Here is a 26,492-nt window from a genome sequence, read left to right on the forward strand (position 1 = left end):
TAAATGGAAGGAATCTTAGACAATTTCTAGTCCAACTCTTCCTTTTGTATACAAAGTCCATAGAATTAAAATAGCTTTCCCAAGTCATGTAAGACTCATGGTGGAATAGTGGAATGTAGGTCTGATTCCTAATTCAGTTCTCCTCCTTGTATCACCAAGGCAATATTCACAACACTGGTGGTGACTATGAATATGCCAGCATAGTTCTCAATCACAAAATATAAAAGACTCTCCATAAAGAAGGCAGAAGAAAAACATTTATATAAACACCAGAAAGGTGAATCCCAGAATTAGAAAGCAAAATTCATCATGGTGACCAAGAAGTTAATAAATATTACAGCAGAAGGCAAAGCCATTCTCAAACCTCCCCTGCTCAGCCAGGACCCTCTCACTATCAACTGTCACAACGTGTCAGTTTGGCCTGTGTCAGTTGGCCTGTGTTCTTTCCCCTCTGACCTGACCCCACTCATTTACTTCCTCCCAGTTCCACTCCACCCTTCCTGTTCTGCCTCTTCAGCAAGCTCCTTCCACCACATATGACCCACGCTTCCAGATCATATGGGCCTGTCAATTAATAAGAAAGATCTTTCTATTTAAATTACTATTACATTTGGCCCCAAGATATTTCATATTCATTTCATAGGTTGGTGGGGCAACTGCTATTACAAGCACCCCACCATTCCCCCTCAACAAATGGGGCCCAAAATCTTGAAGTAAAGGGTGAAGGTTTCTTCTTTCACAACTACTTCCTGCTGAGATTGGATGTAGAACTGCCCTTGCCCCAAGGGGTCCCATTTGAGAGATCAAATAACTTTAGCTGGCATCTGGAGTTTGATCAACTTTAGGTCCAGAGATGACACACCACCATCATGGGTAGGAGGTGATATCCAGCTTTAGTGATTAGGCATCTGCAGGTGGAGGGTACCAAACCTATAGGAAACAAATCTAGCAAACAAATTTAACAGATGAAAAGGGAAAACAAACAAACCAACAAATAAAATAAGGAAACAATAACCAGAAGCAGGGTAGACACAGGGTCAGTTGTGGTTCTGGAGTCCATAAACCCACTATCACAGCCTCATTCATGATAGAATATATGCCTTAAGGGCATAATTTGGTAATCATAAACAACAGTTACAGTATTACCTTTCCCATGTGTTATAATTTCTGCAACCTTTGGAACATCGTCTGGCTTCTATTTTACCCATACTTTAGCTCCCGATTTTATTCTATCAGTAGAACCCAATCCTTCAGTTACTCTGTTAGTTATTTCAGAAGAAGGGTAAGTTTTCACAAGGGGTCTTGTTTCACAAGGAATAATAATGAATGACATGAATTATTCTATCAGTTTTACAAAACTGTATGGGTCCATCACCTAAATTTTGGAAGGTTACAATAATTTCTCCTTCATAATTAGAACCTATCACTCCAGCCAATACATATATTCCTCGAGCTGCTAATCCTGATTTAGATAATATATGTACAAAATGATTCTTTTGTATTCTCATACATATTCCAGTAGAGATTGTTCTTATTTCTTTCCTATCCAACAAAAAGGCCTCTAAGGAATATAAATTATATACAGGCCAACCAGGATTCCCTGGATATGGTGCTGGAACATCTGGCCTCACAGTCCAGTTCTCAACATTTGGGATCTTACATGTTTGTTGTTTTCTAATTTGCAGATTTGAGGTCATCATTCTGGCTAGAGATGTACTTCTTTAATCTGAGCTGGATTTGGCCAACTTTCTATTCTCTCTGAAGGTGTGACAAACTTAGATACAAGGGTTCAGCAGGATCTGTAGTGGCAGTTCTTACTTCTCTGTTTCATCTAGTATCAAGTCCTTTAACTTGGTACATTCTGTATAGCTCATTAGTTGGCATACCGTCTATGCTTCTAAAATTTACCCCTGATCTCAACAGAGCATTAAACAATTCTCTCCTTGTCAATTTTTTCTGATTTTGAATCTACTTACTATTTACTCTTCTCTTTAGCAATTTTGTCTTTACCAGACTCCTAAGTCACCTAACTGTGAAATCTTGCCCAGCACCTCTGAAAGACAGTACCCTACTTCCCCATTTATTAGAGTCAAAATCAAGTACTTGTAAGTAGGAGGAACCATCTTCACTATTATATTCCTATGTTGTGTGTGTTTGTCCTTTGTTGCCGAAGAAGACCATGCCATCAGAGAAATGATGACATGACTTGCACTTGGCTTTGTTTTGAGTGAGGGAGGGCTGTGCAGGTCACCAGCCTCACTTCTCCTCCAGAGCCATCTGAATTCAGTGACCAGAAATTCATCAGGATGAGTGGAGATGACCCAGGATGAGGCAATTGGGGTTAAGTGATTTGTTCAAGGTCACACAGCTAGTGAGTGTCAAGTGTCTGAGGTGAGATTTGAACTCAGGTCCTCCTGACTCCTGCACTGCTGTCCTATCCACTGTACCACCTAACTGCCCCAGATTCCTATGGGAGACTGCAAGGGGATTATCATAGTATACACCTGCATTTCTGATCATTATGGCAGTCTTCATTACCTCCTCTTATAACTTTCTTATACAGTCCCTAAGTGAATACCAGGGTCTGTCTCCACTAGACCAGATAGAGTCAGTAGGATACTGCCACCTTCTGCAGCCAAAGCTAACAAATTAGTTGTATTGTTACCTCTTTGCATATTGTAATCTCTAAAAGTTTGCTGTACAAAAGGATTTTGACTAATATCTATACATTTCATGCAGTTGATGAAATTAATAGCTATTCCTCCATCTCTGTCATCACTGATTCTCACCATCTAAGATATTAATGATTCTTCCATCCTTTAGGTGAACTGATTCAAAATTTCTGTGACCTGCTGAGTGAAATCCTCAATTATTTCTCTAAACACTGAGTTACCTCCTTGGTTCTGCTGTTTCCACCTCACTATTGGGTGTGCTTCTGACTGAGAAACTTCTCCCTCTAAAATTATTTCACTTCCTTTGTCACTGTGGCAACTAGGCTGGGTCTGTACAAAGGTCAGATGTGCATTTCTTTTGTTAGCCTTCAGCTTCTTCTGAGCTAAATGAACAGCCTTTCCTTCTACCTGAGACCCCACCAGACTGCTCTTGTATTCTTTTTCCACCTGAATTTTTTCCTTAAGCAGTTCATTTCTGTTTCTACACATAATATAGTAAGCCTTTAATAAAATCCAGCCTCTCCTACTTACCCCTGCCAGCTCCTTCCCTGGTCTTATTGGTATTACTTGCAAACACCTTTCCAAATCTCCAGGTTCCCCCTCTTATAGCCTCGCTTCTCAGTTTTCACAGGGTGCAGAACTTTTAGCCCACTCCCTTGCTAATGAGAAAAAGGTAAAATCTCCCATCCTGGGATATTATTGTCTTCCTCTACATCATTTTTGCCTCCAAACAGAGATTTTTTACTTTGAGATTGTTTGTGACGTCAAATGTATCACCAAGGCAATATTCGCAGCACTGGTGGTGACTATGAATATGCCAGTGTAGTTCTCAAACATAAAATATAAAAGACTCTCCATATAGAAGGCAGAAGAGAAACACTTATTTAAGCACCAGAAAGTCAAATTCCAGAATCCGAAAGCAAAATCCATCATGGTGATCAAGAAGTTAGTAAACATGATCACAGCAGAGGACAAAGCCATTCTCAAACCTCCCCTCCCTCATCCAGGGCCTTCTCACTATCTACAGTCACAATGTATCAGTTGACCTGTGTCAGTTGGCCTGTGTTCTTTTCCCTCTGACCTGATCCCACTCACTTACTTTCTCCCAGTTCCACTCTGCCGTTCCTGTTCTGCCTCTACCGCAAGCTCCTCCTACCACGTGTGACCCAGCTTCCAAACAATCCAAGCAGATCATATGATCTTATTAATTAATGAGAAAGATTTTTCCATTTTAAATTACTATTATACTCCTACACCATAATCAAGGCTGTATGACTACTATCACAGAGAATTCTCATGACTTTTATGCTTGAAGTCCCTCTTCCTAAAGAAATAGATGACTTCTATGATATCTTACAACTCTGAAATTCTTTGATCCTAAATCTATATCAGACCTGGGTAACTAGGTGTTGTAGTAGATAGTGTTGATCCTGGAGTCAAGAAGACTCATTGCCCTGAATTCAAATTTGGTCTCATATAATACCTTTGTGACACTGAGCAAGTCACTTAACCTCATTTGTCTCAGTTTCCTCATCTGTAAAATGAGTTGGGGAAGGAAATGGTAAACCACTCCAGTATCTTTGCCAAGGAAACCCCAAATGAGGTCACAAAAAGTCAGACACAACTGAAAAGACTGAACAAAAATAACTATATTACGTCTATACTAAGGAATTAAGGGATTTAATTCAATCTAAAATTTTTTAGCAAGTGATTCAAAGATTATAGGGCTAGCTACTGGTAAATATTTCTAAGGTACTGACTTCATTGACATATCTGAATCTTCTGTTACTAAAACTTCAGCCCATGTTCTTAAGCTGCCTTCTAAATAACTATTGACATTCATGATTTTTCACCTAATATCCTGTGAATTACTGAGTATGCACAGTTGATTAATGTATGATTATAATAATAATTAGCATCCATAGACTTCTTCAGGGTTTTGCAAAATTCTTTAGATTCATTATCTTATTTAATCATCATACCAGCCCTGGTAGGTAGTTTCTATTATCACTTCTGTTTAAAAATGAAGAAATTGAAACTCAGAGAGGTTATTATTTGTGCAAGGCCACACAGCTAGTAAATGTCTGATATTAGGGAGCTCATATCATACCTCCAAGTATATGGAGTAGTGTCTAGAGGCTAGAGAAATCCTATAAATATATCTTAGGACATATAGCTAGACAGTAAAGCCTAAAGAACCTTAAGGGGCAATGGCAGGGTAGAGGACGATATCTGGGTGTCTTCCATGAGTTGTTGACTGCCCTTTCATCTAAGCTACGTGAACAATCCAAGAAAAAGGAGATGACAAGAAGGGGAATGTTATGGTAAGTATATGAATATAATGGAATATTATTACACAGTTATGGCCAACTCCATAACCTGTCATTTATACTCCACAATCTATCTCATTATTTCATAAACTCTTATTATTTTATATTACAGTATTATTTCACATAACATATTCCAGCTAAACTCACCAATTCACTGTTCACCAAACTGAGGATTCTATCTGACCCTTACACAGTCTGAAATGTACTTCCTCTCACTTCTTGCCTTTTAAAATTTTCATTTTTCTTCAAGTCTCAGGTATCACCTCCTATAGCTAGATAGTGCAGGGGATAGGAGGCTGGACTTGGAAACAGGAAGCTCTGAGTTCAGCTCTGGCCTCAGATACTTGCCAACTGGGTGACCATGAGTAAGTCATTTAACTTCAGTTTCCTTAACTGTAAAATGGAAATAATAGTACCTGTCTCACAGGATAGTTGTGAGGATTGAATTCTGAGTACCACTATCACAGTGCCTGGCACATAGCAGGCACAATAAGAATTCTTGTTCCCTTCATTGTCTTCAAATGCAAGGCTTTGCTGATCACTTCAAATGTCAACACAAAGGGCTCCTTTATATTCTCAATCAGTTATTGTATCAGTTACTGACTTGTACTACTCTTCTGAAACGTTATAGGGTTATCAGTTTATAAAATGAAAAAGTTCATAGAGATCATCTGGTATTATCTATTATCTTCCAATAAGGAACTTAATGGTCAAATGGGTAATAAAGGACAGAGCCAGGCTTTGGACATAGGTCTTCCAGCTCCAAATTCAGGATCCTTTCCAAACATCATAGACATCCCCTTGCATTATTAGTCATATATGTATGCACGTGTGGGTATGTATATGAAAATAACTATATGCATATATGTATGCATGTGTATATACATATGCATACATACACATATACATATATAAGTGTGTGTGATTCAGTCACCAAACATCACGTACTATATGCCAGGCATTGTTCAAGGTGCCAAGAATACAAAGACACCAATGAAACTGTCTTTGCCATTAAGATGCTTGCATTGTATTAAGGAGATGAAACGTGTTCATAGATGCATAAGTACCATATACATACATGCACACAAAATAAATGTACAGCATTTTAATACCTTGGGGAATCAAGAAAGTCCTTTTGTAGGAGATGACATATATAACACACATTTATTGTAAATATCCATCTTTGGTATTAATTTTCCCACTAAGTTCCTTCTACCCTGTTTACACAGAAGAAAACACCAGGATTACCTGCAGTTCTAAGTTTGGGAAGTTCTCATTCATTCAATGAATATTCATCAGGTGGGTATTTTTAGGTTAAAAACTCTGACGTTAGAATGACAAGATCAAAGCAATCTTTGATTGTAAGAAGTTCATATTTTACTGGGGAAAACAATAACATGCACACAGATAAATAAATGTAAAATGCATAGAGAATAAATGAAAAGTAATTTCTGAAGGATGAGTGTGGAGATTAGTACAGGCTTCCTGAAGGAGACATCATTGATTTGAACCTTAAAGGCATCCAAGGCTTCTAAGAGTGGTAAGGGTATATTGCAGGTATGAGGGAGAGCTTGTGCAAAGGCACAAAGATCAGAGATGGAATATTGTACATTGCAAAGCTTGTCTGGAACTTAGCATTTATGAAGGAGAATGATATGCAATATGCCTGGAAAGGTAGGTAGGGACCAGATTGCAAAGAGCTTTAAATATCAAAACTAGGAATTTATATTTTATCCTAGAGTCAATTAGCAATCCTTGCAGCTTCTTGTCCTATCAAAGGAGGTGGATCGCAGCTTCCTTGAAGGAAGAGGATTAATCTTAAATCTTGTCGTATCTCCCACCCATCCACCAAGTGCCTGCATATACTAGATACCTGGTGAATGTTTGCTGCTGCTGCATCAGACATCAAGCTAGCTCTGCCCCTTAAATGGTGATACCTTTCTTCTGATTTCTTGAAATCTTTGAAGGAATAATTATATCCGTTTCCATATTAACTGCTCTATAAAGGAGCCATCTGTATGGCATCATAAGAATAATAGCAGGTCATCAGAAGATAATGGAACTGGAGCTTAAATTTTCTCCCCCGCTCCAGCTTCAGAGAAAAAAAGTCTATTCTTTTGTATTTAGTGCCAAATTTACTGTCCCTTCTGGATGAACCTCAGTTACATCTGTTAAGATTTCCTGGGAACCTGTGGTCCTGTTATCCAAATTGCCCTCTTAGGTTCCTTACTTTGAATCCACTGGGGAGGGAAGGTCAACTAATAGTGACATTAATGACAAAACCCAAACCCAGGACCTGAATAACCTCTTGGTTTTCTTTTCTTTCCATGACCATGTTAATGAAGCCCTATCAAATGTTGGGGGAAGAAAACTACCCAAATCTTGGTTTACTTAAGAGGTAGTTTGTGGTCAGGCACCCAAGAGATGTGTCAAATTACCTCACTTTAATTTCAAGTAATTGGTGAACAGGATTATCCTGAGTCTCATGGGAATCATGACAATGGATCACTAGTGCTTTTTATCCCACTTGATAGACTAAAGTGGAAATTGCGACTATCGAGGGCATTCTCCAGCTGCCCACAAAATCTGGGGTGGCAGATATTTAGACACAAAATAATCCAGCTGACCCTAGAAGCTTCAATATACCAGAGGGATTTGTTCTCTAGTGAGGTTTCTTAATGTTCCACTTTGACTGAGAACCTGAAGTAAATTTCTATTTTACAAAAGTGAGCTGTCATTTCTTAAAATTTGAGCATGTATTAAGAATCTTCAAATCCTAGAATAAAGGAAATTTAAGAGATCATCTAGTGAGATTCGAATTCATCCTTTCCTCTATACATTTAAAGTTTGAGTCCCCTCTGTGGCATCACCAGCAAGTAATCTTCCAGTTTCTGCATGAAGATTTTAAGTGATGGGAAATTCCCCACTTCCTGAACAAGCCCCATCTACTTTGAGATAACTGTAATTGTTAGAAAGTTTTTTTTTCGCTAATATTAAGTTGAAATTTACTTTCTTATAAATTTTGTCTATTTCTTTTAATTCTGCAATTGAGATAAACTGGCCACTCTTCCACATGACAGGTCTTTAAATATTCAAAGACAACTACCATATTCCCATGGGTGGCATAGTAGATAGAGCCTGGAGTCTTGAAGACTCATTTTTGTGAGTTCAAATCTGACTTCAAACACTTATTAGCAATGTAACCATAGGCAAGTCTCAAGACTGTTTGCTTAGTTTTCACATTCACAAAATGAGCTGGAGGAGGAAATGGCCAACCACTCCAATATCTTGGCCAAGAAAACCCAAACAGGGTCACAAAGAGTTGGACACAACAGCAACACCATGTCCCTGAAAAATCTTTCTTCAGGATCTATCAAAAAATTTTCATAATCATGTATTTCTAGTCCCCTCATCCTTCTCTTTACTCTCCCCTGGACACATTCTGGCTTGTCAATGTCTTTCCAAAATGTGCCACCTAGAAATGGACCCAGGAGGGCAAAAAATAGCAAGAACTAGTACCTCCTTCATTCTAACTGCCATGTGAATATTATTCTTGAAGCTCATGTTAGCTTTAGGAGTCCCCATGCCACACTGCTGAATGAAGAGCTATATTTAAAACACTTCCCATTAGTTCATCTACAACAGTTTTAGCTTAATTTCATAGCACATAGACAGACAGAGATAGATAAGCTGAATAGATGTGACAAATATAATAGACAGATGATAGATGAATTAGGGATGTAGAGTTTAAGACAGATGGGTAGGGAAATATACATATGCATAGCAGAAACAGACTTCTAGACAAGAGAGAAAGAGAAAGAGAGAAAGAGAGAGAATGTATTTAAGCACATAATCATATTAAACAGGAGAAGCCAGGTTTTGCTTCTTATTATAAATGTTTTACTTAGTCTTGAATGATATCATAATTTATGTACTTTTAATATCTCATATAATCAGCTAATAACAAGGCAAAGAATCATAGAATCTCAGAAGGGAGCTCAGGAGTCATCTAGTTGTGACCTGTAGCTAATAATACGGCCAAGTTTGCAAAGTACTACACAAATATTATCTCATTTGATCCTCACAAAAACTCTGGGAGGTAGGTTGTATTATTATCCCCAATTTACAGCAAATAGTGGTTAAGTGATTTGTCCAGGGTCACATAGCCGACAAGTGTCTGAGAACAGATTTAAACTCGAGTGTTCTGGAGTCCAGGTGCAGTACTCTATCCACTATGCCACCTAGCTGCCTCTTTGAACAAGAATCTTTTCTCACACCAAAAAGAGAATATAACAATAACAGCTTTTGATCAGTACCAACTCTGTATAAAGCAGCACGCTGTGCTAGGTTTGACTAGAGATACCAAGCATCAGATAAGGATTATGCCTTCTCAGAGTTCATAGTCCATTGGTTACATCTCTGTTAAAAGGTCACTAATGCTACACTCAAACATCTTCAATGACAGCTGAACTATTTCCTCTCAAGGCAAGTCATTCCACTTTGGGATAGTTCAAATTGTAAGCCATTTTTTTCCTTTTTTTTTTTTTTAAAAATTACAATGAATCTAAATTTTCTTCTCTTCAATGTCTATCTACTTCCTAGCTGTCCCATGTGGAACCAAGCAGAATACCAACTCCTCTACAACATACTAGTTAACTTCAGGTATTTAAAGAATCTTAAATCTACTAATCTGAATGCTTTCCACCAGTCTTCCTTTGTGGCAGGGCCTTCAGTTCTTCTGACCTCTTTGCAAGCTTCAGCATGTCAAAGTCCATAACACAGGTCATGGGATTATTTCTATCAAAAAGTTGAGGTTGTTTTTGGAAGTGACTTCTCTTCACCAATCCCAATGTCCACCCAAGGATAGGGAATATAGTGAGGTTAATATGCATTCTAGCAAGCTATAGTGTGCTCAGTTTCTGGGATTCTTTCTATATATGAACAGAAAGGTAGAAAAATTCAGCATGGATATATATTGGGGAATTTAAATGTGGATAAGGGCCTGTGCCTGCTACAAATAGTATGGAATCAGTTTTTGGTTGAGAGAAAGGTGTTTGGCCTGTAATTTTGTTGTTTCAATTTCTGGAAACATCACCTTTCTCTGGCATCTGAGCTGCATATGGAAAGAAATAAGCAATTCCTAGATGTAGAGATAGCATAGACATGAGGAATAACAAGTCTATTTTGTGTATTATGGAGTAAATAAAGGAGAATGATTCCATGAGCCACAGATGAGGAGAGACTACATTCCAGACAGAAAAGAAAGAATATCCAATAGTGGGGATTTTAAATGATATGAAGTATTTGTGAAAGGGAGTCATATGAAAATAATTCTGTGTGGGAGTAGTGCATTATTGTCTTCATTTGCTGATGAGGAAACTGAAGGGTAGAAAAACACTTGGCCATTGTTAGAAATGGAACTGGAATTCAGCATTTCTAAATTCACATGTTATGGGGCTTCCAACCATCTCAATTCGAACCTGGTTCAAACTAGGTTAGAACAAAAGCATGTGAAAACTTGAAGAGGCCTTAACAACATAGAATAAAATTCAATGGGAAAATGGCCTTTGAATGACAGGTGTGCAGATTGGAAAGAGAGGAAACCTTAGGGTACTTATTTCTTGGTAGAGATAAGAAGGTAGGAGGGATTAGTTTCTGACTTCATGTTGGCCAATTACTTTGATAGAAACTACTATAGAAATTACTACACTTGATCATTTACATTTTTTTCCTCTCTTTAAGATATATTGAAAATTAGTGAATGCCTTCAAATTTTGTTGTTATTTTTCTGTTAGCCACCCCAGGTAATCATTTAAAATGATGCGGTACTCACTTGATAAAGAAACCCCACAATATCATGCAATTATAAGGGGCTTGAATCTCCAAATTCATATCAAGAACATTGATGAAACAACTATTCAAGGCATGTGTATACAAAAAGTTACTGAGTTTTTGAAAGAGGTTTCGTTTTTTTCTTTATGTATTAGTCAGGTCTGGCTGTTCTACCTGACTACATCTTCCATCAGTTAGTCAATTAGCGCTTATAAAGTGCCTACTATGTACCAGGAACTGTGCTAAAGGCTTTTTTAGTTCATCACATAAAAAGAGAAATAGTAGAAATGTTGTGGAAAGAGTGATGACACCTGAATTCCAATCCCAGATCTGGCACTTTGTACTTATATGAATTTTAATGATTACAAGAAAAAAACTTCTTAGAACTACAGTTCCCTCATCTATACAATAAGGATAATAGTATTTGCAATATCCACTTCACAGGGTTGTTTTGAAGAAAGCATCTTGCAAAATGTAAAGTGGTATGAAATATGAATTATTATTATCAACTATACTGGCTTGCTAAATGATGAATATTGGAAGAAAGGGATAGAAATATGCAATGGTAGAGAAGGGGCAGTTAGAAATTTTATCCCAAACTCAAAGTCAACACTTCCTGAGGTTCTTTGGGAAGTTAGTAGACGTTAGTTTGTCTACCACATCAAAAAGAAAAAGAAAAAAAGTAAATATATAAAGTACTCTCTGCCAGTGAGTCTGAGAGCCAGTGTAAAAGAAGATACTGCCATCTCATTTCTTCTTGCCCAACGGTTGTGTTCAAAGGTGTTCAGAGAAAGGCTCAGGTGTGAAAATAGGTCTTTGCTGGCCTCCTCCAGAAGGGCAAGGCTATACCAAGCACCTTTCTGCAGCTGCATTATTATCACTGACAACTGCACAGCTCTCAAATCAAAATTTCCTCTTCTGCTGGGTGTCGGCAATACTGTTCTCAACTTCCCTTTGTGACTGTGACCACTGAGAGCTCAGGAGCCCCGAGACAGTTAAACCACCTCAGGGCCACCTGGTATTTGCGGCAACTCAAGGACCTTCATAGCACTGTTCAGTGACCACATCACTAACCACTAGTTACTCAGAAGCTCAGCCTGAGGGATGTGCATCTTACCAGTTCACAGGCCTTTAGAAAGACAAAATGATGATGAGGCACTTTTTTAAGAGCCCCAAGGTAAAGAGCCTGCTCTCAGATTTTCACAGAAATGTGCTCCTCACCATCATTAATCAGATTAGAAAGTCCTGTATCAGCGGTGATGAGGCAGGCCCACTCTCAGGCCTACTTCATTGAATGTCCAGCATTTTTTCTCACCTCATTTTTTTTCTCATCTCTTGCCTTGCTTTTTTTCATGGTTACAGTTACCAGTGGTAAAGGCAGAGCTAATGAGATTTAGCATAAAGTAGTTTCCTGCTTGTCAAATCAAAAGGGGAAAAAAAATCCCTCACCTCACTGACTGTGCTTTTCCAGATGTTCCTCAGATATTTTCTCAGTGTTCTCAGTCCCACTTCTCTGGCCACTGAATAGTGACTGTCCTTCAAGGCCCATAGAAAGTCCTAGGCCTCATCTAGGCCTATGATGGCTTCCTTGATGTCCCAGCTGGAAATAATTTCTCCTTCCTTTAAATTCCATAATACTTTCCTTATGATAGTGCCTGATCAGTAAGTACTTAATAAATGCTTGTGGAATGATTGACCTCTGCTCTTCAGCTTCCATATTTTATTTTATATTGTAGTTGTTTATGCACATCACATCTCTTTCAGAGCCCTTTGAGGGTAAGGACAATAATTCATTCATCTTTGAATCATGATGCTTACAATAAGTGCCACATAAATGCAGATTGAATGAATGACAATAGCTCAGAAATGTATAGGATTTTTAATTTGTTAATGCACTTTTCTCATAAAAATTCAATAAGATAGATAGTAAGAAATTATTATCTTTTCATAATTGAGAAAGCTGAAGTTCAGAGAAATGACTGATTCATACAACTAGGAAGATAGAAACTGCCAGATTGATCTTCTTAATACCCCATACTTCCTCTTAAATGAATGAACGAATGAATGAGTCTTGTTAAGCATCTTAGAAATGAGTAAGTTCAGAGAGGTGAAGTTATTGACTCAAGGCACACAGTTCTCTAAGAAAGAAAAGGAGTTCCAGGACATGTGACTTCTAATATGGTTCTGCTTCCACTAAACTGAATGACTTGTTTGAATTTCTTTGAATAAAAGGAAAAGGAAGAAGAAGTTACCAGAACATCATCTATTCTTTGGTATCTTGGGCTCAGTCAGATTAAAATTTGGTCATAGACACCAGAGCATTGTTGCTGCCTAAAATAGAGTGATATTAGATTCAATAACATCCTCAGGTTTATTTCTTATTCCTTATAAATGGTCTGTGATAAACTGATTATATGAGGTCCCTCGTAAAGAAAGCTGACATCTGCCAACTTGTAGTTCTTTCCCTACCAAAGGTCAAATAGGTTGTTTTCTCAATCAGTCCCCTTGTCACAAAAGGCAGGTGACTAGGGTCAAGGTCTGTGGCAATAGGACAGAATAATATTACTTAACCTACTATGGTATCAACCCATAGACCTTGACTGTAAGTTATCTTCATGGAAACTTAGAATGCCAGAATTTTAAAAGATTATGGAGGGGATCTATTTTATTCTAACCTCCTGTCCAGTATAATAATCCTTTCTAATGGTGGCTTTCACAAGCCACCTTGTTTGAATACTTCTAATTATGGAGAACTTACCAATACTGAGACAGTATTTTTTGCAAATTAAGACAACTCTGATTGGTAGAAATTTATCCTTTATATTGTGTCAAATCGACCTCCTTGTAATTTTCAGTAATCAGAGTTCTTCCCTTTAGTGACATAGAATAAGTAAAGGTCAAGCATCAATTTGGCAAGCATTTGTTAAACATATATGCAAGTGAGAGGCCTATGGTGTAGTGGATGGGTGATGGCTTTGGGGGTCCCAACCTTAGGGTCCAAGCCAGGGGTGGAGAACCTGAGGTCTCATGTGATCTTCTAGGTCCTTGGGTGCAGCTTTTTGACTGAGTCCAAGTGTTACAGAATAAACTCTTTTATTAAGAGGATTTGCTATATGAAGTTTAGATTCAGTCAAAGAGCCACACTTAGACTCTGGGCCTTGCTTCTGACAAACGCTAGCTGTGGGAAACCATAGGTGATTTATGTAACCTCGAGCAACTCTGTAGGACTACAAAAATGCTAGAGAAGTTGCTGATCTTCACCAGGTAAAGGGAGTTTCCATGCTGGGAGTTGTCTACAATGACAAAATTATAGGTCCAGACCACATGTACAAGACTTGTGCTTGGTTCTTGGGATGCTCAGATAAACAGATGACACAGACTCTCTTCTCAAAGATCTTACAATATAAAAAGGGAAAACAAAGCATGTACATATAAAACACTGATAAATGAGATTCAAAGGAGTGCAAGACAAATGCTAAGGAGAGGTTCAAGCAATGTGTTGTAAGACATTTGATTCAGGGATATATCCCTTTCACTTGAGGGGCGTTTCAGATCTCAAGGAAAGTTTAATGGGGAATTGTGGCAGGGATGGTGAAGTGAGAGATCACACTGCAACTAGACCTTGAAAAAACAGGGATTGATAGACAGAAATGGGGAAGGATCATCTCTTTACTGACTTTACAATCTACTAGGGGAATAACGTACTAATTCAGATGATAATAACTACCATATACATAAAGCATATAACTTGCCTTAAGACTTTCAAAGCACTTCACAAATATTATCTCATTTGACTCTCACAACCACCCTGGGAGATAGGTGCTATTATTATTCCCATTTTACAGAAGAAGACAGAGGCTGAGTCTTGCCTAGGGTGACACAAATAGTAAATGTCTAAGGCTGAAATTGAAGCCCAGTTCTGTCCACTAAGACAACTAAGATGCCTCTAAGAAGACAACTATATAACACAATATTACATAAAAACTGCAGTAGAGACTTGTAAAGGAAATGCTAAGTGAAAATTCTAAGTCTGTGAAAGAGGGCCATGTACAACATTTATAAAAATAACAATTGGGGGGGAGGCAGTAGAGTCAAAATGGCAGAGTAAAAGGAGGAACTTGCTAGAGTTCTACCCCCACACCTAGCCAAATACCTATAAAAAATGACTCTAAACAAATTCTGGAGCTGTAGAACCCACAGAATGACAGAGTGAAGCAAATTGCCAGCCCAAGACAGCCTGGAAGGTTGACAGAAAGCATCTATTGTGTCAGTCTGGAAGGAAGATAGTCCAACATGGGCCACACTGGCACAGAGTGGACCTGAACAAGCCTCAGAGGTGACTGAATCACTGGCACCTGTGGCAGTTTTCAGACCTAAAAACCCCAAAATGCCAAGGACAAATTGGAAGGTCAGTGGAAAAAACCTGTTGGTTTTTTCATGACAGAGTAGAGAGTAGAGTCATCCAGCCCCAGTCCCAGGGTGGCAGAGAGGGTGGAGGAACCCACTGAAGCAGCCGTAGCAGCAGCAGGGGCAGACTGTGGGAGGACTGAGGGGCTGAAAGCACACGCTCCCTACCCCACTAGAAGCAAAGAATTACCTTGACAAAGAGCTCAAAAGTCAAACAATTGGCTGGGGAAATGAGCAAAAACAGGAAAAAAATTGGATTGTAGAATCTTACTTTGTAGACAAAGAAGACCAAAACATACAACCAGAAGGAGACAATAAAGTCAAAGCTCCTACATCAAAAAGCCTCCAAGAAAATATGAGCTGTTCTTAGGCCATGGAAAAGCTTAAAGATATTTTGAAAGTCAAGTAAGACAAATAGAGGAAAAATTGGGAAGAGAAATGAGAGTGATGAAAGAAAATCATGAAAAACAAGTCAACAACATGCTAAAGGAGACCTGAAAAAATACTGAAGAAAATAACATCTTAAAAAAAAAAGAGTAACCCAAATGGCAAAAGAGATGCAAAAAGTCAATGAGGAGAATAATGTCTTAAAAAGCAAATTGACTAAATAGGAAAGAAGTCCAAAAGCTCACTGAAGAAAATAATTCCTTCAAAATTCAAATGGAGCAGATGGAAGCTTGTGACTTTATGAAAAATCAAGAAATTATAAAACAAAACCAAAATAATGAAAAAAAGAGCAGACAATGTGAAATATCTCATTGCAAAAACAACTGACCTGTAAAATAGATCCAGGAGAGACAATTTAGAAATTATTGGACTAGTTGAAAGTCATGATCAAAAAAAAGATATCAACTTTCAAGAAATTATACAGTAAAACTGCCCTAATATTCCAGAACCAGAGAGTAAAATAGATATTTAAAGAATCCAACAAAGAGATTACAAAAGGAATCTAGGAATATATTAGCCAAACTCCAGAGTTCCCAGGTCAAGGAGAAAATATTGGAAATAGCCAGAAAGAAACAATTCTAGTATTATGGAAACACAATCAGGATAACACAAGATCTAGCAGCTTCTACATTAAGGGATCAAAGGAATTGGAATATGATATTTCAGAGATCAAAGGAGCTAGGATTAAAACTAAGAATCACCTAAGCAGCAAAAATGAATATAATACTTCAGTGGGGAAATGGTCATCATTCAATGAAATATAGGACTTTCAAGCATTCTTGCTGAAAAGATCAGAGCTGAATAGAAAATTTGAATACAAGAATCAAAAGAAGCATGAAAAGGTAAACAGGAAAGAAACATCATAAGGGACTTTCTAAAGTTTAACTGTTTACATTCCTATGTGGAAAGATAATATTTGTAACTCTTGAGACTTTTCTCAGTATTAGGGTAGTTTGAGGGATTATATGTACAGACAGAGGGCACAGGGTGAATTGAATAAGAAGGGAAGATATCTAAAAAATCAAATTAAGGGATGAGAAAGAAATATATTGGGAGAATAAGAAAGGGAGAAATAGAATGGGGTAAATTATCTCTCACATAAAAGAGGCAAGAAAAACTTTCTCAATGGAGGGGAAAAGGGGGAAGGTGAGAGGGAAAAATGAAGCTTACTCTCATCACATTTGGCTTAAGGAGGGAATAACATGCATACTCAGTTTGGTATGAAAATTTATTTTATACTACAGGAAAGTAGGGGAGAAGGGAATAAGCAGGTAATAGGGGGTATGATAGAAGGAAAAGCAAATGGGAGAAGGGGGTAATTAGAAGTAAACACTTGAGGAGGGACAGGGTCAAAAGAGAGAATAGAAATAAATGGGAGCAGGATAGGATGGAGGACAGTTAGTCTTTTACAACATGACTGTTATGGAAGATTTTTACATGACTACACATGTGTAACCTATATCAAATTGTTTGCCTTCTCAAAGGAGGTGAGTGGGAAGGGAACAAGGGAGGGAAGTTGGAACTTAAAGTTTTAAAAAGTAATGTTAAAAATTGTTTTTACATGCAACTGGGAAATTAGACATACAGGCAATGGGGTATAGAAATCTGTCTCACCCTACAAGAAAATAGAAGGGAAGGGGATGAGAGAAGGAAGGGGTATGATAGAAGGGAGAGCATATTGGGGGAAAGGATAATCAGAATACACTCTATCTTGGGGTAGGTAGAGGGGAAAGATGGGAAGTAAATTTGGAACTAAAAATCTTCTGTAAGTGAATGTCAAAAACTAAAAATTAATTTAAAAAATAACAACAGGGGGCAGTAGTTTCTATTTACATACAATTTATATATACAAAAGGATTTTGCATCCTTTATCTCATCTGGTCTTCACAACAAGCCTGAGGATTTAGTCATACAATTGTTAGGATCTCCTTTTTATTGAAATGAACCCTAGAACTGATTCAATTTCAAACACAATTCAATTTAACTAATATTTTTAAAGTACTTACCTCATATGAGGTACATTTTAGAGGTTGGAGATACACAACATTGAAACAGTCTTTACCCTCAAGAAGTTTACATTCTGGTAGGGTTTGGAGAGGCAGCACAACCAGTATTATGTAGATGCTTACCCAGATAATACTAAAAGCTAGAATTTTTATAGTACTTTCAGGTTTGCTTTACAAATATCCTAGCTTCACAACATCCCTGGGAAGTAGATATTTTTATTATCTGAATTTTACAGATGGAGAAACTGAAGTACAAAGAAGTTAAGTGATTTACTCAGGGTCAACTTACACAGCTTGCAAGCTGCTAAGGACAGATTTGAGCTCAGGTCTTCTTGTCTCCAGGTCCACTGTTCTATCCGCTGACTAACCTAGCTGCACTGTAGGTAGAAGGCACATACAAAATAAGATAAATTAATTTCAAGGGGAAGAGAATAGTTGTGGAATCTTCAAAAGCTCTCTGTGTGTGTGTGTGTGTGTGTGTGTGTGTGTGTGTGTGTGTAGTGGCATCTGAATTGGGGTTTAAAGGAATCTGAGAATTCTTAGTTATAGAAGTGAGAATGTGTTGAAGTATAGAAATGAGAGACTATCTACCCAAATGCACAGTGAGAGGAGCTGGAACATTATGTGTGGGTGAAAGCTAGGCCAGCTTGACTAGAATGGAAAGATTATGAAAATTGTGAAGAACTTTGGACGTCAGACTAATGATTTTCAATTTTAATCCAGAGATAATAAGGAGCCACAGAAAATTTTTGAGTAGACAATGATATGATCAGGATAATCTAGTAAACTGGAGAGCTAACAAAGGAATAAAAACAGAGGGGAGGATATCTTTTTTCTTTTTTCCATGACTTGTCCATGGTCACAGAGCTAGTAAGTGTCTAAGATCAGATTTTGAACTCAGGTCCTCTTGACTCCAGGATCAGTGCTTCTATGCAGTGTACCACCTAGCTACTACCCAGGAACAGATACCTTAAGGAAACAAAGGGAGTTGATGTTACCAGGCACCTGAGCTGAGCTGATTACTACAAGTGAATGATTAATTTGCCTATATGAATTGTGTCAGTTACTACAAAAATGGAAATAGATCAGGTAAACTAGGTTTCATTTTCTGACAGAAGAGAGGATATACATTCTCCAGCCACGACATTTTCCTTTGACTAAATATAAGTAGGGCCCCTGACACTTCCTAAGCTAATATTGAAAGGGTCAGGCTAATCAATCCCAGGGCAAGTATATCCCTTGAGAGCCTGACTCACTTCCTCCCCTCTCTCTAGTGATTGAAGAGACTCTGGGAATAGTTCACAGTGAATTCTTGAGGAGGAAAAATGGGGGGAGGGGCAGAAATAGAGAGAAATAGATGATGAGTGACTGAAGCCAAGGGTTTTCAAGACAATCTTCTCTATTTGATGTCTGTTATTTCCACTCGAACTTTTGTCCCTTAAGCAAGTATCTTTCCCCTTCTAAAGGCAGCTGGTCCAAGTGGGATGGCAAAGTTTGACCTGTAGAATCTGCACATCAGCAGAGTTTTATTTCCAAGCTGCTAAAACAGATATTTGGAGCTCTGCTTCCCTCCCCCCCTCCACTCTTTGTTGTTGTTTTTTCTTCTTTTCTGTCTGTTTCCAGTGCTGCTGGGGGAGATGAGTCTCTCTGAGGTTTGCAAACTATCAGAAAGCCTCAGGTTTTTTGGTGCTGGCATCTTTGACTTTGTATTTTGCCATTCTGTGTCCTTTGAATGTCTCCAACTAGAACTGAGTTACAAGGGCAAGAAAAAAGCAGGCTCAAGAGGCAGCACAGTGCAGTGTGGAAACTGCTGGGCTTGGAGCCCAGAGACCTGGCTTTGAAAACCGTGCTTCAACAGTTATCAGCTGTGGGGTTTGGACAAACTATTGCTTCTTTCTGGGGCTCAGCTTTTTTATCCATAAAATGGGGATAATGATACTTACAGAATGGAAGACATAGAGTAGGATGGTAACTCAGAGCTTCTTTAGTTTAACCTTTATTCAAATACTAATCTCTTTTCTAATATAGTCTAGTGGTCATTCAGCCTCTGATTGTAGATCACTAGTGATGACTTCCAAAGGCAACTCATTGTAAGTTACAGCTGTCTACAACTTACAGCCATAAATCCTAGGTCATTCCTTTGGGGTGGAATATGCCAAATATTGTCCAGTGACAGACTTTTAAAAAATTGAAAACAGCCATTATTATCTCCTAGGCCTTCCCCAGTCCCTCTGATAAAGACTATAATGATGATGATGATGACAGGCAAGACCAGCACAGGGTCTTACATAAAGTAGGGATGAAGAATAAGTAACCCAAGTAAAATGACTTCAATTGCTATGAATGTATGAGTTATTATTACTTAACCTCTATTTGACTAAATGCTCCAATATATTAATTCTTCTCTCAGTTGTTTACCAGGTGTTTGAGAACCCTTGAATGACCCTGGAAATATTTATCTATGGCTTTTGGATATTACCATTATTCTTCTGGCAAATTTCAAAAGCATACTTTAAAGAGTCTATCTGGCTATTATATACTGTAATTTGTGGTGTACAAACACAAGAGTGCATCAATTGTGGTTTAAGATGCAGGCAAATGGGGTGAACACTGACACTGGACTTTCTCCTCAAGAGAGGAATAGATGAAGGAATGTACTTTTTAATTTTAACTTGCCTTTGTATTACGAATGTAATAATCAACAAACATGAACTTTTCAGTCTACAAAGAACAAAAAAAGAGGTTTATATATGAAAATAAAACTTGCATTACATGCTTCATTTTAAAGCACATTATAAATTTATCACAGTAATCACTTAAAACTCCATCACTTGATGTATCATACAAATAGAAGTCTTGTATAATTAAATATGATCAAAGAAAACCAATGCAACACATTGACCATGTCTAAAAATGGAACTGATTCTGGACCTTTAGCCTATCTTTTCTCTTTCAATAAGCATGCATAATCGATCATCAGTTTTCAGAAGTCATGGTGGATCACTGTATTGATTGGAGTTTTATAGTTTTTTGAGGTGTTTGCCATTCTTCCCTGCCCCCTCTGTTTCTCAGTATCTCTCTGTCTCTGTCTCTATTTCTATCTCTGTCTCTCTCTGTTTTTCTCTCTCTGCCTCTCTGTCTCTCCCTCCCCATCTCTCTCTCTCTCTCTCTCTCTCTCTCTCTCTCTCTCTCTCTCTTTCTCTCTCTCTCTCCATCTATCTATATATCTATCTATCTATCTATCTATCTATCTATCTATCTATCTATCTATCTATCCTATGTTGCCATTATATTGATAGATATTTTTTAAAACTGCCGTACATAGAAATGGATCAAATGTATCATTTGCTCAAGTTCACACAGGTAGTATTCAATGGAGTCTAAATTTGAACTCAGGTACTTTGACTGCATATCTGGGGCTCTCCATTGTTATCATATTGTTTTTTCTTCTATGTTCTAAGCATCAAGACTTCCAGGCAACTTTTCAAAGAAGAAATGGACACATAAAATCTATACCGAGGGAGATGTGAGACACTCTCTTGAATAGCTTACCCATGATGAGGGAGCAGAGTGCTCCTATAGAACTACAGAGACATCAGCTGAGGGAATGACAACCTTGGCTCCACAGCATCATGGCCACCATTGTCTTAAGATAAAGGACTTGTCCAACTTCTTTGCTCACGACTTCTGTGCTTGTTCACTCTGCTTTGGGAGAAGTATGGGACCAATTTAAGGAAATACAAAAGTGTCACAATTTATCTTTCCTCTTTGCTTAATCTGATTTTTTTTTTTTGGCAATGTATGTGGGTGGGGGGCAGAATCAGCTGTATTTCAGTAAATTTGATAGAGAACCTGAGTTCAAGTCCTGACTGATAATTGACTAGTTTTGGACTTCTTGTCTCCCAAGCAGTTTCTTATAAACCAAAAAAATGATTTTCTAATATTTTCATCCCAGGGATAATCTTTCAATTGACCTGCCCCAACACTTCTCTTTTGGACAAAGAGGAAAGAGAACCCTGAACTATGGGCTAGAATAATAGACTGAATGAATAAAATGAAACTTAATAAGAGTAAAGGGAAAGGCAACGGGAAGAACTTAAAGTGCTACAGAAATGTGAGTGATCTTTATCATTCCCTTCCACATCTCCCACAGATCATCTACTATGCTAAAATAGTGATTGGGATAAGTAGTACTGGTAATAATAATATCAATACCAGTGCTTTAAGATTTTCAAAGAACTTTGCACATGTTATCTCTTTTGATCCTCACAACAACTCTGGGAGGTAGCTGCTATTATAATCTCCATTTTATACTTGAGAAAACTGAGGCAGATAGAAGTTAAAAGACTTGCCCAGGATCACACAGCTAAGGGCCTGAGGCTGCATTTGAATACAAGTGTTACTAACTCCAGGGATTTTATTCTAGGATGCTGGTGGGGAACGTATAGCTTTGAAGCCACATGTGGCTCTCTACATCCTCAAGTGTGGCCCTTTGACTGAATCCAAATTTGTTCTGTGAAGTTTGGATTCAGTCAAAGGGTTGCACTTGAAGACCTAGAAGGCCACGTGAGGCCTTGAGGCCATAGGCTCCCCACTCCTGTGGGCCAAGGACGGCCCTTAATCAAAACTGGGCAGTGAATAAAATGTTGTTTTGGACATTTTCCAACAAGTCTCTTATAATTAGACTGTGTGACTTTTAGCTTCAATTTTTCCATCTCTAAAATGAAGACCACACATTCACATTCACTGCCTAATTCAAATAGTTGAGGTGAGGGCCAAGTTGAAGAGATTTGTAACAATAACGTGCCAGTGAAATATAAATGAATGTCACTGCTTGGTGTAGTGGATAGAGAGTGAGCCAAGAAACCAGGATGAACTGAGTTCTGCCTCTGACAAATAATAGCTGTGTGACTCTGGTCAAGTCTCTTAATTTCTCAGTGCTCTAGGCAGATTTCTGAAATTATAAGTTGCACTGAGGAGTTCCCCAGTCCAATCAATTTCTAGGTTAAGCTTCTGTCCCCATGAATATAGGAAGTTACTATTATGGTAATAATCATTCTCATCCTCATCAAATAAGATCATAATTATAAAACATGCTTAGCAAAATGCCTAACACATACTAGGCCCTGTGTAAGTGCTTATTCTCTTCCCTTTTTTTCATCATTTCATCATCATCATTTCAGCAGCAGCAGCAGCAGCATCTTCATCATCCTCCTCCTCATCATCATCATCACCACATTCTAAGTACCCTGCTCTTGTTTGGCCTATTTTGTTGTTCTCCTTTGCTGTCCCATGGATTCAAAAATAATTAGAAAAACAACAATAACAATATTAATTTCCATAGCATTTTAATGTCCCCAAGTCACTTAACTTATATTATTCCATTTGATCTTTCCATAAGGGTAGCGATTCAAACATTATTACCCCTTTTTGCAGAAGAGGAAGCTGAGGCTCATAGAGTATTTGAAATAACCTGCCAGAAGGTTTATACAGTTATTAAGCAAAGGAGGATAGATTTGAACCTCCATCTTCTAGTGCCAGGAGCAGTAATTCTTCTACCATGCCATTCTACTTCTTCTTTGAAATCCCTCAATCATCTCCACACTTAGCCCATCTTGTTCTGAATATCAATTTTCTCTAATTTCTTCTGGGAGTGTGGGTGGTCTCCCTTCTGGAGTATAGACCCACTGTGAGCTGGTGTTTTCCTGCCTGTCACAAAGCAGAGATGACATGAGTGGGTACAATTGACATATTTCTTCCTTTTGGAAGTATGGGTGCTTGCTACTTTTTTTTCTTTCCCTTTTCTCCCTCCCAAAGCTACATTGAAGGGGCCGTTACCAAGGGTGGGTGGTTCTAATCTAGCAATTACACAATAAGCTTTGTAGATGGATATTGAGGACTAAATTTGCTGATATTTAGCCATCTATCAAGATGTAAGAAGGTAAACTACTTAGAGATTACAACAGATAGAATGAAAGTTCCCAGAATAAGAAGGTAGGCTACTTAGAGATTGCAACAGATAGAATGAAAAGTACTCAAGTAGCTGGAGTGGCTAAGAAACTGGGCCTAATTTAAAGTGGTGAAGGGTGGGTTGATGAGGAGTCTGGAAATTATGTCATCAGATTAAAGAATAGTTGAAGGTAGAGGGCATGTCTATGTGGAAGAATAAAAAGTTGAGGGGGAGATAGGTTACTTCCCATTATGTGTTTAAAGATTATTTAGTTGGAAGAGAGATTAGTCTTGCTCTTTGTAGCTTCATAGGACAGGACTAGGGAAGAGAGGGAGAGAGAGAGAGAGAGAGAGAGAGAGAGAGAGAGAGAGAGAGAGAGAGAGAGAGAGAGAGAGAGGCAGGGGGGCTTATCCAGTACCAGGCACTGTGCTAAATGCTGGCTGGGCATATAAGGTATACAAATACAAGAAAACAAGACCTTCTTTGTCCTGAAGAAGCCTGTATTCAAACTACAGGAAATGAGGAAAGATGAGACCTTAAAATGAACACAGAACAAGAAAAAGCAAAGGGCATTTTCCTGATGCCAGGGGGTGGACATTGACAGGATATGGTGGAAAAGTCTATTTCCAGGCAAAATAAGGCAAAAACTCACATATCAGAGAAAAGAATCCCAGGGGAAGAATTCTAGGTTATGATATCTATTGGGAGAGGGGAGATGAGGACAATGGATAGAAGTTACGGTGGTGCAAATTTGACCTCAACATTAGGATTGATTTTCTGATAAATTGTGATATCCAACAATGTTGTCTCCATAAAAGAATAACATTCCTGATATTCTAAGATATGGATATGGATAAACACCATAATGTATCTTATCCATAACATATGGATAACATAATGATGAATTTTCTAATAATTGTGCTATCAAACAATACTGCCTCTATAAAACAGTGACATTTCTGATGTTCTAATCATGTTCTATTCTGACCCATAGTCCTTCCTAAATTCATCCAATGGCCTTATTTCTCCAGGCAAAACTTCACATTGGCTACATTGTACTGAGGAAAAGCAATGACCTATAAACCAGGGATCTGAATCACGATACTTGAGAACTGAAAGAAAACTTAAGTATTATCTCATTCAAAACACTCATTTTAAATTGAGGAAATTGAGGCTTAAAGAGGATTTTAACTTGTGCAAGATTCCAGGTTTTTTGAAACCAGTTCTATTGAATTCCTTTCACCAAAATTTTTTAAACTGGTTTGTAATTTTGGTTCAACAACTTACCACTCTATTTGACAAATTCTCTCATGTTATACTTACGGACAGAATAAAGAGATATGAGCCAGATGATAATAAAATCTTAGAATTAGTTTGATGCTAGGGCATAAGGAAAAGTTGGCAATTGATTGACATTAATTTAGAAGAAGGTCTCTAGTAACGTACCCCAGGGATCTCGCCTTGTTTTTTTTATTTTTTTGCTATTCAAAATTTTCATCAATGACTTGGGAGGCATAAGTCATGCTTATCAACTATGAGGATGAAACAAAACTATAAGGAATAGTTAACACATTGGATTATAGAATCCTATCTCCAAAAATAAAAGGAAAGTAAGGCTTAGAGGCCAGGGACTGCCTTTGTCTACTTTTTTTTTTTTGTATTTGTATCTACATTGCCTCGTACAGTGCCCAGTACACAGTAGGTGCTTAATAAATGTTTATTTTCTGACTGATTTGTCCAAGATCTCACCAGAGCTGGGATTTAAAGCCAGGTCTTTCGACTCCAAATACAATAATCTTTCCACTGAACCATAACATCTCTCCTTTGAATAGAAAGGAATTCTGGCCTATAAGCTAGAACAAACAGCTTGACTGAATAACACAAAACTTAATAATCACAAATGTAAAGCTACATACTTGGGTTGTAAAAATCAACTCTGTAAATACTGCCTGTTGTTCAGTCATATCTGTCTTTTTGTGACTCGATTTGTGGTTTTCTTGGCAAAGATACCAGAGTGGTTTGCCATTTCCTTCTCCAGTTCATTTTACAGATGAGGAAACTGAGGCAAACAGGGTTAAGTGACATGCTCAAGGTCATACAACCAATAAGGGTCTGAGGCCAGAAATAAGTTCAGGTTTTCCTGACCCAGGTCTTCCTGCACTATCTACTGCACCACCTAGATGCCCCTAAACATTGCTTAGGTCAATACAAACAGAAGCAATTCCAATGAAAAAAAGATACGGTATTTATAGTGAGCCATAAATTCAACAAAGTGGCATAAATTAATGCTATGCTACATATATCAAGACAGATGTAGCATCCGGAATGAAGCAGGCAATAGTTTCATCTCCTCGCCATGATCTGTCTACATCTGCAACATTTTGATCAGGTCTGGAATCCACATTTTAAGTGCAGAGGATAAGAACAGGATAGGAAATGGTTATGCCTGATCAAGATTGAAAGTGTTGAAGAAAGGAGGTCTTTGAAGATATTTCCTACCGAAGTCAACTTTAGAACTTGGATGATGTCTCCTTGGTGGGGTTTGGATGCTCTGAGTCCTCATTGGTTCATTGACATTATGCTGACAATGACTTATTGAGCAATGGCATTTGGGATGATTGGGATTAAGGCATAGCGTGGTACTATAAATCTAAAAGAATACAAAAGTCCTTAGGGAAAGTGGACTTAACAAAAGGATCAATTATTTTGGGACTTAGATATTCTTTCTTTGTGCTCTGAATTTTTTGTGTGGTGAAATAAACTCTGTCTTCTAATGTTCGAATAAATGCTTTCATGAGGACTAGGACTGGTAATTTCCCAGTCTCTGGAAAACTTCATGAAGAGATTG

Source organism: Notamacropus eugenii, chromosome 1 (genome assembly GCF_028372415.1).
Source record: "Notamacropus eugenii isolate mMacEug1 chromosome 1, mMacEug1.pri_v2, whole genome shotgun sequence".
Classification (NCBI taxonomy): domain Eukaryota; kingdom Metazoa; phylum Chordata; class Mammalia; order Diprotodontia; family Macropodidae; genus Notamacropus; species Notamacropus eugenii.